This window comes from Trichechus manatus, unplaced genomic scaffold (genome assembly GCF_000243295.1).
Source record: "Trichechus manatus latirostris isolate Lorelei unplaced genomic scaffold, TriManLat1.0 scaffold00159, whole genome shotgun sequence".
Lineage (NCBI taxonomy): Eukaryota > Metazoa > Chordata > Mammalia > Sirenia > Trichechidae > Trichechus > Trichechus manatus.
Window position 1 is genome coordinate 5,535,446 of NW_004444095.1, and position 16,900 is coordinate 5,552,345.

The window sequence follows — 16,900 nt, forward strand, 5'->3', positions numbered from 1 at the left end:
ACAGAATGAATGATTCTCTCCCAATTTTTAAGAACAAAACAAAAAACAAATGCAAAAACAGTCCACCGTTAATCCAACTAAGTAGATACTACAGCTTAAAGGAAATGAAATGAAAAAATGTCCAGAATATGTAATGGGAGAAGATATCTCTTTTAATCTCCTTTATATCTAAAAAGAGATTAACTCAAGATACCCTATAGTAATCCTACCTCATCAACATTAACAAAGACAACCCATTCTCAAATAGGATTATAACCACAGACATAGAGGTTAGGGTTTATAAAACATGTACTTGGGGGACACAATTAAATCCATAACATTCCATGCATTGGCTCCCAAAATTCATGTCCTTGCCACATGCAAAACACATTCACCCCATCACATCATCACAAAATTCTTAAATCCAAGTCCAAAATGTCATCTTCTGAAGCACTGAAATCAAACATGGGTGAGACTTTAGATGTATTCCCTCCTGCGGCAAAATTCCTCTTCATCTGTGACCCTGTGAAATCTAGAATACAAGTTACCTGCTTCCAAAGTATAATGGTGGAACAGGCACAAAGTAGACATTTCCATTACAAATGGGAGAAACTGGAGGGAAAGAAGGGGTAACAGGCACCAAGCAAGTCCAAAATCCAGCAGAACAAATTATATTAACTCTCAAAACTTGAAAATAATCCTCTCTTCTCTGAGACCATCTAGGCAGTGGCCCTGCCCTCCAGACTCTGGATGTTGGCCAGGCTCTCTGGATTCTGGGTAGAGGTCACTTAGCCTTGGGCTTCAGCTCCACCTTCCAGACCTACTGGGATGGGAACTCAACTCCCTCAGTTTTGGACTGCCCATTCTCCTACTCCAACTGTGTGGTGACCCCACCCCCTCAGCCCTGGCATGGAAGCCCCACCCCCTCAGCTTTGGGCAGTGACCCCATCCCCTGGTACACCTTAACTGCAGCACCACACTCCAAAACAGAGTTGGTTAAGATCCAATCCTTTGAAACCTAGGAGGCTGTGGCACCACCTTTTGAGATCTGGGAGACCGTGGCCCCATGCTTTGAAACTGAGAAGGCTCTGCTTCTCATGCTCCTTCCAACAGTTCTGCTGATCTCCAAGCTGCTCCAGGGATGGTGCTTTTCTTTTCTTGGAGGACAACAGATGTAACTCCTTTGGCCTGTTTCCTGCCTGTAGAATCCCAAGAGACAGTGAGTTTTCTTTCCTTTTGACATGTCTCTGTCCCATTCAATCTAAGCGATGAATTTTCTGCTGTGGTAGTTGGTTAGATTCATCAGTCACAGGCTTAATCTCTTCAACAAAAGATTGGGAAGCCACATCGTTGGTAAATATTCTAGGACACGTATCCTTAGTTTGTACAACAGAATTTTCCAAATCTTTAAGTTCTATTTTCATCTTGCACAGCTCATTTTTAAGTTCATCTCTTTCCTCTTTCATTTTACTATAAGCAGCAAGAAGGAACTATGCAGCCCCTTTAAGATCTTACTTAGAAATGTCCTCAGCTAAATATCCAAGTTCATCACTTACAAGTTCTACCTTCCACCAAACATTTGAACATGATTCAGATAAGTTCTTTTCCACTGCATAAAAAGTATCGCCCTTCCTCCGTTGTCCAACCACATGTTCATCATTTTCTTTTAAAGCCTCACCAGAAGCACATTTAAGATCCACATTTCTGGCAACATTCTGTTGCCGGTGCCATATGTATTTTCTAAGACCATAGAGACTTTCTCTATAGCGCTCCTGTCTTCCTTCTGAGCCCTCACCAGATTGCCTTTGACATCCATAATTCTACTAATAGTCTGTTCAAGGCAATCTAGGCTTTTAGTATCAGGCACATTAATACTATTCCAGCTTCTCATTATCCAATTCCAAAACCACTTCCACATTTTAGGTATCTGTTAGAGCAGCACCCCACTCTTCTGGTAGCAAATTCTGTCTTAGTTATCTAGTGCTGCTATAACAGAAATACCACAAGTGGATGGCTTTAACAAACAAATTTATTTTCTCACTATTTAAAAGGCTAGATTCCAAATTCAGGGCACCGGCTCTAGGGGAAGGCTTTCTCTCTGTTGACTATGGAGGAAGGTCCTTGTCTCTTCTGAGTGTCTGCTCCTGGGTGATCTTCATGTGGCCTGGCATCTATCTTCCCACATCTCTGCTTTTATCATTTGCTTTTTAATCCCTTTTATATCTCAAAAGAGATTAACTCAAGATACACTCTACACTAATCTTTCCTCATTATCATAACAAAGTCAACCCATTCCCAAATAGGATTATAACCACAGTCATAGAGGTTAGGATTTACAGCACATATTTTTGGCGGACACAATTCAGTCCATAAAAATAACATTTTAACAATATTCAGTCTTCTGATCCACGAACATGTAATGTTTCATTTTATTTAGATCTTCTTTAATTTCTGTAATGTTTTGTAGTTTGCACAGTACAAGTGGTGTAATTTTTTGTTAAATTTATTCCTACATATTTTATTTTTTATGTTATTATAAATTGAATTGTTTTTCTAATTTCATTTTCTGATTTCTGTGTACTTACTAGTATATAGAAATAAAATTGATTTTTGTATATTAACATTTATCCTGTGATATTGCAGAATTTATTAGTTTTAGTAATTTTTAGTTAATTCTTGAGAATTTTGTATATACGATGCCTATTCTGCTGTTGTTGGGTGGAGTGTTCTATAGATGTCATTTAAGACTAGTTGATTCATAATGTTGTTCAAGTCTTCTACATACTTGCTAGATGTTCTATCTATTATTCACAGTGGTGTATTGCTGTCTCCAATAATTATTTTTAAATAGACTATTTTCCCTTCTGTTATGGATTGAATTGTGTCCTTTCAAAAATATGTGTTGTAAATCTTAATTGCTATGCCTGTGGTTATAATCCCATTTGGGAATGGGCTGTCTTTGTTGTGTTAATGAGACGGGATTAATGTAGGGTGTGTCTTGAGTCAATCTCTTTTGAGACATAAAAGAGCTTAAACAAGCAAGCATCCCAGATATGCGGAACAAGAGATGTCAAGCCACATGAAGATTGCCCAGAAGCAGAAGCACAGAAGAGACAAGGGCCTTCCTCCATAGTTGACAGAGAGAAAGCCTTCCCCTAGAGCTGGCACCCTGAATTCTAACCTCCTAAACTGTGAGAAAATAAATTTCTGTTTGTTAAAACCACCTATTTGTGGTATTTCTGTTATAGTAGCCCTAAATAACTAAGACACCTTTGATCTCAGTTTTTGCTTCATGTATTTTGGGCTGTATTGTTACGTGCATATATGTTTAAAATATTTAAAACTTCCCAATTAGGTGTAAGTTTTATCATTTTAAAATGTCCCTCTCTGTCTTAAGTAATGCTTTTTGCCCCAAAGTCTATTTTGCATATGTCTGCTCCTCACTTGGAGCACTGATGGCACAGTGGTTAAGAGCTCAGCTGCTAAGCAAAAGGTCAGCAATTTGAACCTACCAGCTGCTCCTTGGAACCGTATGGGGCAGTTCCACTCTGTCCTATAGGGTTGCTATGAGTTGGAATCAACTCAATGGCAATGGGTTTGGGGTTTTTTTGTGTGCGTGGGTACTCTTCACTTATTGACTATTTTGTTATCTGACATTTCACATTTCCAACAATAGTAAAACATCCACTATCCAACTATTTTGCACATTAATGATGTAGGTCTGGCAGTAAGGAACACTGAAGTGAGAGATGAAAGTAATGTTGGCTGTGATGGTTAAGGTTATGTGTCAACTTTGCTGGGCCATGATTCTCAGTGGTTTGGCAGTTGTGTAATGATGTGGCACAGTAATTAAGAGCTGGGTTGCTAACCAAAAGGTCGGCACCAGCCACTCCTTGGAAACTCTATGGAGCAGTTCTACTGTGTCCTATAGGGTCAATAGGAGTCAGAATAGACTTGACAGCAATGGATTTGGTTTTTGGTACAGGTAATGATATAGTCCTCTATTTTGTGATCTGATGTGGTCATCCTCCATTTTTGCATAATGACCCGGTCTTTGGATCCCAACCATGTTGATAAGTGCGGAATGGGTGTATTACTATAGCTACTCCACTTTCTTATATATCTTTTTCAATCCTTTTAGTTTCAACCTATTTGTATCTCTGGATCTAAAGTGTCGCTTACAGATACGTTTGAATCTTGTTTTACATCCATCTCATTACATCATATCAAAGGTGCATGTTGTCAATCTAACTTATAACTGATAATGTTAAGCTTACTCACATGACTGAGGTAGTGTTTGTTACATTTCTCCACTATAAAGTTATCCTTGTACCCCCCACTTTTTCCATACTGCACTCTTTGAAAGGAAGTATCTGTGAGTGTGTGTGTGTGTGTATATGTGTTGGTGAGTAGAATTTTATTAAAGGCATATGCCACATGTTATCTATTCATTCCACTTATAATTAGCTTTTAAGTAAATATCTTTAAGAAGCAATTGAAAACTGAGCTAAGGCAATTTGGTAATATCCAATTATTAGGTTAATTTTTGTAGACATTGGTAACCTCCAACAGTTAGAGATAGAAAAGGGTGTCTAGGTCTCTTTCTCTGGGACCTCACCACCAAGTTGTATGTTACAAGTCATAGACAGTATTCTGTCACATATAACACAGTAATGTGTTGAAAAGCTAATCTTCCTCTCTAGCAGATAACAAAGACTACTTTCCCATTGCCCTGTACCACTTAATAAGTCAATATTTTTTGGAATTGATACCTCCCTAACCAGTGCAGAGGAGTTCCTGTGTGGTGCAAATGGTTAAGTGCCTGGCTACCAACTGAAACGTGGCAGTTCAGATCCACCCAGAGGAGTCTCAGAAGAAAGACCTGGTAAGATTATAGGCATTGAAAACCCTAGAGAGTACAATTCTACTCTAAAACACTTGGGATCACCATGAGTCAGAATGGACACCATGGCAACTGTTTTGCTTTGGTTTTAACCAGTGTCATGCCATTAATCAAACAACTCTCTCCATTTCTACCAAACCCAGAACCAAACCCATTGCCATCAAGTCGATTCTCACTCCTAGTGATGGTATAGAACAAAGTAGAACTGCCTCATAGGGTCTTCAAGGCTGTAATCTTTATGGAAGCAGACTGCCACTTCTTTCTCCTGCAAAGCAGCTGGTGGGTTTGAACTGCCAGCTTTTTGGTTCGCAGATGTGCACTTAACCACTGCACAGCCAGGGCTCTTTCCATTTCTACCACCAGACTGTAAATCAAATCATCATAATCTCTTGCCTGAATTAATGTAACAGCCTCCCAATTGACCTCCCTACTTCCATTCTTGCCATTTTGTACTGCAGTTGGTGATCTTTTTAACATATGAGTCAGATCACGCTTAAAAGCCCTCCAACGGCTACCCATCACATTCAGAATAAAATATCCTACTAATCCCATGTGATCTCTCCTCTGGCTGTCTCCCCTCTTCATTTCCTACCACTTCAATCACAACACAAATTTGTTCCTACCTTAGTGTGTTTTTACTTCTTACCCTCTGACCAGGACACATTACTCCCTGATTTCCATGGGGCTCATTCCCTTACTTCATTTAGGTTTCTGCTGGAAGGTCACTGTTTCAATAAGGCTTTTCTTGTCTACTCAATTTAGATTATCCTTCCCTGTTCCCAAGTAAGCAAGATTTTTAACATTATCTTCTTGATATTATTTTTAGCATGCACCACATTCTAGAATTAGCTTGCTCATTCCTTTGTTTACTTTTTTTTTTTTTTTTTTGGTCTCTTTCCACTATAAGTTCCAGAAGATCAGGTCAGCATCTGGAATATCATAACAAGTTGCTGAATAAGAATGTATTTAGGACTAAATGGGGAATTCATGTCTGATAAGAAAAAAACAAACAAAAAAATTAGGACACTTTCCATTATTCCAATGGTGTAATAAGATTATTTGTCTTCCTTTCCATATGTTATGGATTGAATTGTGTCCCCCAAAAATATGTGTTGTAAATCTTAACCGCTATGCCTGTGGTTATAATCCTATTTGGGAATGGGTTGTCTTTGCTATGTTAATGAGACAGGATTAGTGTAGGGTGTGTCTTAAATCAATCTCTTTTGAAATATAAAAGAGATTAAACAAGCAAGCAAGAGAAGCAGAGATGGGGGAAGACTGATGTCAAGCCACATGGAGATCTCCAAGGAAGCAGGAAACAAGAAGCCGAAAAGACAAGGACCTTTCCCTAGAGCTGACAGAGACAGAAAGCAAGGCTTCCCCTAGAGCTGACACCCTGAATTTGGACTTCTAGCCTCCTAAACTGTGAGAAAATAAATTTCTGTTTGTTAAAGCCATCCACTTGTAGTATTTCTGGCATAGCAGCACTAGATAACTAAGACAACATATCTCAAAATATGTTACTAAATCTAATTCAGGAAAGGGAAAACAAATGATCCATGAGCCTACCTTCCCATGAAATCATTGGAATGCCTAGAAAACAATCAATAACAAATGGAGGATACTGGGAAGGGTAGGATGAAGGAGATGGAGGAGGCCAACAAACAGTTTTTATCTTTTTATCTGCCTTCAATTGGTGTCATAAAAAGGGGGGTTGCTAAATTGCAATGCAATGGGTTAAAATCTCCTGCTTTTAGAAAGGAATGAAGTCTGGTTCTGAAACTAAGAGTATTTGACCTGAGCAAAGTTATTCTCCCTAATGTTTTTGCCCATACCAGCAAGAAATCAATAACTTTATTATAGCAAGAGCTTCACAGTTCTGTCTTATACATATAAAATGGAAAGTTCTATATTGTCAGATACAGTTTACTTATATAAAGGACCTCCATTCAGTATTAGAGACACTAAAGGACTGGTAAGGGTCACACCTTTCTTCATGCTAAGATTCAGACAAAGAGCTACTTCCTGAAGTAGTAAAACTTTCCCTGGTGACTACACTCCATTCTTGGCCAAAATGTGGACCAAAGTAAATAGCAAAAGAGCTTTCACTGCTATATGGGAACATGGTATTTTTCTTTTATTTTTTTAAATGGGAACAAATGAGTTATGTAATTTCCACCCAATAAAACTTTTGGTCGTTCACAATAAATTATATAGCAAATACTTACGAAACAAGCTGAAGGATTAGAAAACACCATGAAGAGAGGTCACTCTGAGCAAGTTGGGCTTTATGGGGGAACAATCAACTCTTGACCATTGCTTTGTACTCAGTCATTAGTTCTCCCAAACCTACAGAGAAACGTGCAGAGTCTTTCTTGAGTGTTACTTTTGTAGACCTCCTAGGAGCTGGTTCAAACACATTCAGTAGCCTGCATCGAACACGTACCTCTTACTTCCACTTTAGCCATGCCCCTTCCAGAATTAACCCTTTTTGTCACTTTTGGAACATATGGTATCCCACCCACTTTTTATGCCTCTGGAGTTCTTTGGGAGCATAATTTTCTCACTGAAAGTATTTGCTTCCCTCCAGTGGGGACTTGTGTAATGGTGAAATATGAAAGAAACATTCACTGAAGCAAAATAGCTGGGGTATTAGGCAAAACCAGAGGTGCCTCATGTACCTAAATGGAAGGCACCCTACAATAAAACCTGCTATCTAAGACTAGTGGGCCAGATGGGCTCGCACAAATCATGTATTTTCATGGCTTTTCACATAATATTTCTCAAAATCTATATAACCAACCAAAAATTTAAACACACACAATGACTCAGCATGCATTCTACTAACGAAAACACATGGTATCAACAAAAAAATTCACAGCAGAAAATAATTGGGTCTTGAAACGGGTTTAAAGTGGGGATGTCTCGTTCCTTGACAAAGATGATTTTTACTGAGAGGGTGTCATGAATTGAAATGTGTCCCCCCAAAATATGTGTCAACTTGGCTAGGCCATGATTCCCAGTATTGTGTGATTGTCCACCATTTTGTCATCTGGTGTGATTTTCGTATGTGTTGTAAATCCTACCTCTATGATGTTAATGAAGTGGGATTAGCAGCAGTTATGTTAATGAGGCAGGACTCAATCTATAAGATTAGGTTGTGTCTTAAGTCAGTCTCTTTTGAGATGTAAAAGAGAGAAGCAAGCAGAGAGACATAGGAACCTCATACCACCAAGAAAGTAGTGCTAGGAGCAGAGTGCATCCTTAGGACTTGGAGTCCCTGGGCTGAAAAGCTCCCAGACCAGAGGAAGATTGATGACAAGGACCTTCCTCCAGAGCCGACACAAGAGAAAGCCTTCTTCTGGAGCTGGCGCCCTGAATTTGGACTCCCAGCCTCCTAGACTGTGAGAGAATAAATTTCTCTTTGTTAAAGCCATCCACTTGTGGTATTTATGTTATAACAACACTAGATAACTAAGACAGAGGGTCACTATTTTTGCTTTTGTTTTTAAATTTAAGAAATAGGGTTGATAGATTGGTTGAACAAATCCACTGGAATTATCAGATTAAAAAGCTATTGGCATTTCAGGAAGAGTAATGATTGTGGTCCAACAAGGCTTGGACACAATTAGGAAGTAAAAATTTAGAATTTGTATTCTTTTAATTGCTTTTTATTCTCAACTCTGAAGTCACAAGAGCCTCCCAGATTAACTCTATGCTCTCAATCTATACTTTTTTTTTCCCTTTGCCCTTCTCATCCATCCAAACTCTTGCTGCATTTGTGCCTGTTTCTCACAAACTGTTACGGAGAAAACGTTTCTGATGCACTAAACCGCAAGAAGGTGCCAACTATATATCAGAAAAGACTTCCAAAGTAAAGATCACATTTTGGAAGAAAGGAATGAGGGGAGGGATTTTGTGAGGCTGTATCCTTTAAATCAGTTTCTCAAACAATAAATAGCATGCATCAGAATCACCCACAAAACCCATCGCTATTGAGTCGATTCTGACTCATAGTGACCCCATGTGTTACAGAGTAGAACTGCTCCATAGGGTTTTCTTGGCTGTAATCTTTATGGAAGCAGACTGCCAGGCCTTTCTTCCATGGCTGCTAGGTGAGTTCGAATCACCAACCTTCAGGTTAATAGACCAGCACAAACCATTTGCACACCCATGGACTTCAGCTATAGGACTGGTTAAAACACAGATTGCTTGTCTCCACCTCCAGAATTTCTAATTCAAAAAACAAAACCAAACCTGTTGCTGTCGAGTGGATTCTGACTCACAGTGACCCTATATTCAGCAGCTCTGTATTTGAACATTTACTTCAAAGCCCCATGACATACATTTTCTCCTTTGATCTTCACAAAAACTCTGGAAGCAGACAGACTAGAAAAGTTTTTCAATCTTGAGTCTGAATTACCTGGAGGACTTGTTAAAATGCAGATTGCTGGGACCATCCCTCAAAGTTTCTCATTCAGTAGCTCTGGGGTGCGACCTGAGAATCTGCATTTCTAACAAGATCCCATGTGATTTTGATGCTGCTGGTCCAGAGACCACATCTTAGGGACCACTGCTTTAAATCAAACAGCTTGATCAGTTGCCTAAATGCCAGCATGAGAAAGACTCCAGCACATTCTATCAAACTTTCTGCTCAAAATGTGGGATTTAATAACTCTTTCATTTTGAGAGTCACAGGCTGCTATTGGGAGAAGAGTATAGGGTTGGGAATAAGTTCTGTATTTAGTGTCTGCTCTGTCACTCACTGGTAATATTCTCTTGGACAATTTCTTTAAAATCTCAGAGTCTCACTTTTCTATTATACGAAGCAGAATAATAAATCCAGTCTCTGAAGCGTATCAGGGGGCTGAAAACACAAGACATGCATGAAGATGCTTGGTAAGCAGTCAAGTGGTATAATTGTTCTAAAGCAAGTGGTGGCTCTAGGTCACTATCAGCATGAAATGATGGAGGGCCAAGCCCTGTTTCCTGCAAACTAGAGCTCCCTGCATTCCCTGTGTCACCCACAAAGCTGGTTTCCTCCAACTCTTCCTTCATAGGTATAAAAGAAATGCTGTACTAAGCTTTGACATGAGGTTCTTTATGACTCGGAGAACCTCATGCACAGTGGGGATATCATCTTCCACAAAGGGAAACCCTCTCTGGCATCCTCCATCTTCAACGAGCAGCCTAGGTCTTGTTGGGGAAATTCCATAAAGAACAACATTTGTCCATTCTTTCTTAGAGCCAATGCATTCAGAAAGCATCAGAATAGAGCTATATGCACACGATTCATTGAATGCATTCATACTCCATTTTTTCTCCCTCATCCCTCACATAGTGCTTAGTAATTGTGAGGGAGGGGAGAGGGGAAGTATTTCCTGTGATGACAACACATTATTACACCTTCCATTTGTTACACTTCAAATCCCATTCTTACAATCTCTATACCCCAGTCCCTGAAAATATGCAACTCTCAAAGAATATAGGTCCAGTTCAAGGAATCGTTGGGAGGGGCCATTGTAGTGTCCCCATAGCAATTCTCACAATAAGAACCTAAAGCAGGACCAGAGGGCATCTCTGCAGGGGGCAATTCTAACCCCTTGGGAGCATTCCTTGCTGGCAGCCGTCCTTGGAGATAGCATAAGAGCTGCATACCACAGGCCGGCTTTTTTGCCTCCACTGGTGGGGTCACTGGAAGCTCCAGTTTTCTCCCTAACACAGGAACTAGTATTCAGAACATTCAAGGACTGAATGAAGGGACGCAGAACCCCATCAAAGGCTGAAAGAACTGAGGTGAGATAGTGAACCCAGTACATAAGATACTGTGGTCCTCTCTCACCTGTTGACACACCAGATGAGATTACATGCATAGGGAAAGCTCAGAAAATAGGGCAGAAGGGGAAAAGAAAACTACAGTCTCGCTTTGTGTATATTTCCTCATCACCACCTCACCTCACCCAATGGGAGTCCCACCCTGCAGCTCTAATAATATCATGTCTCCTAAAAGGGACAACTCAAAGCCTCCGGGGCCAATCAGTGATGGGTGCCCAAGACTAGGAGCACCCTACATCGCTCTGTGAGGTCAGCAGAGTCTAGGGGGGTGGGGTCCTATCCCTCCTGGCCTCTCTTTACTGCCTTTTCTTCTCCTTCCTGGAGTGCTACTGTTTTTCAGAGTTTCCCTCTCTACTCCTGTCACCACCATCCCACCCTCTGTTTGAGAGTGCCTCTGGTTATAACACACCTCGTTAGGTGATATGGGGGAAAAGCCAGAGTAAGAGCCATAATGGCTTAACACCTTGAGTTCATTCATTAAGTCAACACATAGTTGGTGGCATGTACTATGCAAAAACCACTCCTTCAGGTGCTGGGCAGGCATCACTGACAAAACAGAAGAAGTATCCTTATCCTCAGAGCTTATATTCTCCTGGGTTTGCAATCTGGAAATAAATCCAATCCACAGATCCCCCCTTCACACCAAAGTTCAGAAGTGGAATGCATTCATTCTCATGAGGAATAATTCCTAATTAAATCATATTTCTCGAAGTGCCTTCCTAGGATCACCTTCATCACAATCTCTTAGCATGCTTGTCAAAATTAAGATCGATGGGCTCCACAGCAGGCCCAGTCAATTAAACTCTCCAAAGGAGGAACCCAACAATCTTAACATTCTTAGCCTGAATGCCCCCTAGAGTTTGATAAAACTAAGGGGTTGAGCTGAAATAGTGGAGATTCAGCTGCTTTAGTGGAAGCTAAAGTTTGAAACCTGCTTCTCAACCAAGGGATTAAGCTCAAATGGAGTTACAAGCATCAGCTACAGTAGTGTTCCCTAACCTTTCTAATAAAATCACCTAGGACACCTGCTAATAATGCAGCTTCCCAGGCCCATTTTACACAGATTCTGCTCCAGTGAATCCGGAATGAGACCACAGGTGAATCTTGGATTATCAGCAAAGATTAGGAAGCACAGAGCTTCAAGATGAAGGTGAAAATCAGCGACATTAGACCCATTCCACCCTCAGGGGAAACTATGCAGGAGTGACATATTAGTTACTCTCACTTTCCCCCCAATTAATGATACTTATATCTAACATGGATTTGCTCCTTTTGCCGCTCCATCTTCTTTCTCCATTGGCTATGTCCTCAAAGCTCAGCTGTGTGAGCCCTGGGCATCAAGGAACAGGCTTTCATCACAAGACTCATCAGTGTTTACACTTATGACACTGGCTAGTCCCCCACTGGATCATTAGATCCTCCACAGTGGGAACTAATCTTGTCAACCCAGGACCCACATATCACCTCTCCCCAGCAGGAGCTCAATAAATATTTATTCAATACTAACCTGGTTAGCAGTATTTGGAGGGGTTAGAAGGTGTTTGCGTCTAATTTAGACCAAATCTTATAATCCTCCTGCAGTCAATTACTCATCCTGCAGTAATGATGCACTTTCTTTGCAGAACACCTTGTGATCGATTCTCCCTAATGTCTCCTCTGCTCCCCCAACTCAATGGACAAGCCAGAATAGAACTCGTTGGGATGACAAATGCAGATCAGACCTGCATTTGAACAAAAAAAATCATTTTGACTGTTACATCAAACTGGTCACTGCCGTTGTGGTAGCATTTTAGCATTAAATAAAATTGCACTACTTAAAGCAAATGCATTTATTTTTATTTTTTGGCATTTGAATGAAATCCAATAAACACCTCTTTCCATTTTTATCAGTAGGGTTTATTGGAGGTTTGAAATTAAGCATCTGAGATAAATTTGGGGAAAGGATATAAGATTAAAGGGGGATTAAAATATGTCAAGAAAGTTTAATGAAAGGAACACGTTTAAAGATATCCTTTTTGAGAACCTCTCTGTCTGGCTTTTCTGAGCAGAAAACGTGGCTGAAAATAGTGAAGGAAGAGACGGCTCAGATAATAAGATAGGCGCAAAGACAGTTTGGCTGATGGGGACAGTGGAAAGAGAGCAGGCCTTAGAGGCAGCCAGACCCGGGAGAGAACCCAGATTCTCACATCGAATTACTATGAGACCTTGGGCAAGTCACCAAACCATCAAACAGTACCAAAATGCCACTAATGGGATTTTTTGCAAATATTTGTTTGAATAAATATATACAAGGCCTGGCACTCCATACTTCCTCCCTCTTAACTGAAGTGATGTCAAATGAATCTTCAGAAGAAAAGGAATTAAACAGGGCAGATATCATGAGTTGTAAACTTGTCTATTGGCACAGAAAACACAGCTAATACGAGCTATTAGCACTGATTTCAGCTTAGTAAACAAATATCTATCCCAGTTTAGTTTAAAAAAAAAAAAAAAAAAAAAAAAAAAAAAAAAAAAAAAAAAAAAAAAGTCTGTTTATCACACAAGAGATTTTTAAGTAGGTTCTTTTTATTTCATTTTGAATTGAGTTTAATTTGCATTTATCTCACTAATATGCCTTTTGGAAAGTAGATTGACAGCCCAATAAATTTTGAGTAGCCGCTAAAGCAGGGTTTCTTACGTAGACTTCTAGTCCATTAATTGCTACCCTAAAGGACACTGTGCTCTTTGGTAGAGATTGGTCTACCTTTTTCACACAAAAAAGTCATCAGTATTGCAGGATGTGCTTAGATCCAGGGTTAGCAGCAAAACATTGCTAAGTCCCAGCTGTATGCCTGAAATCCAATTTGATTTCTTTGTTTATGCTGGTAGGTGGGGGCAATAAACAGTCAAGGGAGTTTCTCAGACTCACAGAGGAAATCCGTTTCAGTGCATTAATCTATTCCGGAATTTATTATCACTGAACAAAAAGCTAACAACCTAGCACTATCTGGTATTTCCCATTTCTGTCCTCCCCAACACAGTGATAATATAAAGCAGAGAGTAGGTTAAGTACTTATTTGCAAAGATGAATAACTTTCAAATGAACTGGGACACAGGCTTCCTAGAATTCCATGAATCCAGAGTATTCATAACCTGAAGTTGAATGAATACTTAGGTCTATTTCCTCTTTAGCAATGGTGATATATATTCCATCTTCATATGTAAAATAGATTATAACCCACTGCTGTCAAGTCGATTCTGACTCATAGCGACCCTATAAGACAGAGTAGAACTGCCCCACAGGGTTTCCAAGGATTAGCTGGTGGCTTCAAACTGCTGACCTTTTGGTTAGCTTAACCACTGCGCCACCAGGGCTCCACACATCAATAAAGAAAAAAAAAAGAATTTGAAACATCCAGAAATTGGTAAAATCAGAAATTACCTAGTCTGTGTCTAAAATATAAGAGCTAATTTAAACGAAAGACTAACACCAACAGGTGTAGGAGTGGCTCTTTATTCAGTGTCATTTTTGACTTGACAATAGGAAATTTTTAGTTGTCTCATTGCTAAGGATAGTGGCAAAGTAAAGAAGACAGGGAACTTTCAACCAGATCCTGGACACTAAGGCCCATTACAAGTGAAAATAAAAATGTATTTCTAGTCTATGAATACTCATAATAATAACCAAAACATTTTTAAGGACTAAAAATGTTCCCAGGGAGCAAGTGGCTTTTTTTTTTTTTTTTGCATGTGAATTCTGTGTAACTAAGTAGGAAAGTGACAGTGTCATAAATGTGCACATTGGCACTTAGGCAGAGGGCAAATAGTTAATAATTCTAACTCTTAAACCAGAAATTAGAAAAGAGTTTGGATACTTCTTTATAAACTACTATCTTAAGGATCATTATATTCACTTCCAGCTCTGAATTTCCTTCCAACTCTGAATTTGTTTCAAGGCAGAATTCTGTTGCTGATAGTGGTGGGGGCTGTTATTTCTGGGGAGGGGAGAGGGGCGCATTATGCTGCTGTCTGTAACACTTTCTTACCCAGAAAATGAACCAGGAAAATCTCCAACTGGTAAACCCAAGGCTCAATCCAGTAAAAAGTCACAGTGGTAATGTGATGGCTATTTGTCATAGTGGTCTCAGGCCCTGTGGTCCCAGACCCGTTGTGCAGAGAAGTGTTACTCCATGTGACACATCCCACCTTCATCTTCAGAGCTGGAAAAAGTCCTGGAAGAAAGTCCATAAAACTGCTGGTAATAAAATGAACACATTGTAAAATTCTCTATCTTTATTATAGTTCTCATTGCAGGATGAAGAATTTGTAGAAATAAGGGGTATGGGCATTTGAAGCTTTGTGAGGGATTTTGTGAGGGCTTGTGAGGTAACACTTAAGGTTTATGGTTTTTAGAAATGTGCCCTGAGAGCAACTGCCAGCTGCCCAATCCCATTCTCTGGCCCAGCAAAGTTGAGTAAGTGTCCCAGTGGAGGAAAGTTCACTTGGAGCAATCTGTGCACATTCCTGAATGACTGATGACTTAGGGAGACAATATTCCGAGGATCTCTTACATTCCTGCATGTCCTTGAGTAGAGGCACTGTGAGATTTTGTTCTGGACTCTTTTCAAGGATGTTTGTATAGCTGGTTTGTATAGCTCCCTTGGATGAGGGAGACAGTGTCTCACTCCCGGGCAGATGACAGATTTGTGTGCTCTCAAGGATAATAACAATAATGTCTCCCTTGGGCAAAAGTTCAAGTTGGTCAGCAGTCCCCTGTGAAGGACGGGGGTTTCTTAAGCTTGGGTTTCTCAGCTGTGACAGATGCACTATGTGTGCAGTATTCCCCGGGGCTTACTATGCTGTAAGCTACCTTTTATTTGAACTATTTCAAGGATATGCAGCATCGGTACACACACCAGAGTGGACATTTCTCAATCCTCCAGACTGAATTATGTCTGTTGATTTTGGGATCTGACTGCTCAGTCAGGCTTTAGGTCTCCCGGTGGTTTTCTTCCTTCTGCAGTCATCTTTTCCCCATTGTCCACGATGTTACCATGAGATTTCATCACAATTTATGATGGAAGTAACCTACACGAAGTGTATAGATTCTCCCTGATCTATCATTCCTTTGTGCTAGCCATAAAGTTTTTGGAATGGTTACATCTTATCTAATGTCATATCCTTTTAGCACTGTCTGCTTTTATTGCCGTATGTGTACATGAACTCAACCTACTCAAGCTCCTACACAAACACACAGAAATAAAAAAATTGCATTACATTAAATAGATGGTTCCAATTATATAGACATGTTTTTGTTTTCCTAGTTACTTTGTTCCTCACTGGTGTCTGTGTGTGTTTGTATGTGTGTAAATGTGCATGTGAAACGGACTTTAAACATTTTATTTTTTATTTTTTTATTGTACCTTAGATGAAGGTTTGCAGAACAAATAGTTTCTCATTAAAAAGTTAGTACTCACATTTCCCTATGAAAATGGTTAACAACCCCACGACATGTCGACACTGTCCCTTCTCAACCTTGGGTTTCCTATCACCAGCTTTCCTGTCCCCTCCCGTCTTCTAGTCCTCTTCCCTGGACTGCTGTGCCTCATTAGTCTCATTTTGTTTTACGAGGCTGTCCAATCCCTGGCTGAACCGTAAACTTCGGGAGTGACTTCACCACTGAGCTAAAAGGGTGTACGGGGGCCATACTCTCAGGGTTTCTCCAGTCTGTTAGGCCAGTAAATCCGGTCTTTTTTTGTGAGTTAGAGTTTTGTTCTACATCCTTTTCCAGCTCTGTCCAGGACCCTCTATTGTGATCCCAGTCAGAGTAGTCAGTGGTGGTAGCCAGGCACCATTTAGCTACACTGGACTCAGTCTGGTGGAGGCCGTGGTAGCTGTGGTCCATTAGTCCTTTGGACTAATCTTTTCATTGTATCTTGTTCTCTTCATTCTCCCTTGCTCTCAAAGGGGTGAGACCAGTGGAGTATCTTAGATGGCTGCTCACAGGCTTTTAAAACTCCAGACACTACTCACCAAGGTAGAATGTAGAACATTGTCTTTATAAACTGTGTTATGCCAATTGAGCTAGATGTTCCCCAAGACCATGGTCTCCACAGCCATCCGCACAGCAATTCAGTCCCTCAGTGAGTTTGGATGTGTCTATGGAACTTCCATGACCTTTCCTTGTACAAGTTGTGCTGGCTT

General features: G+C 40.2%; 1 protein-coding gene across 1 annotated transcript in view; it reads right to left on the minus strand.

Moving 5' to 3' along the window:
- The window catches only part of LOC101360358 (E3 ubiquitin-protein ligase RNF168-like), a 55,466-nt gene that overhangs the window by 29,849 nt on the left and 8,717 nt on the right, over positions 1-16,900 (minus strand). The window lies entirely within an intron of this gene.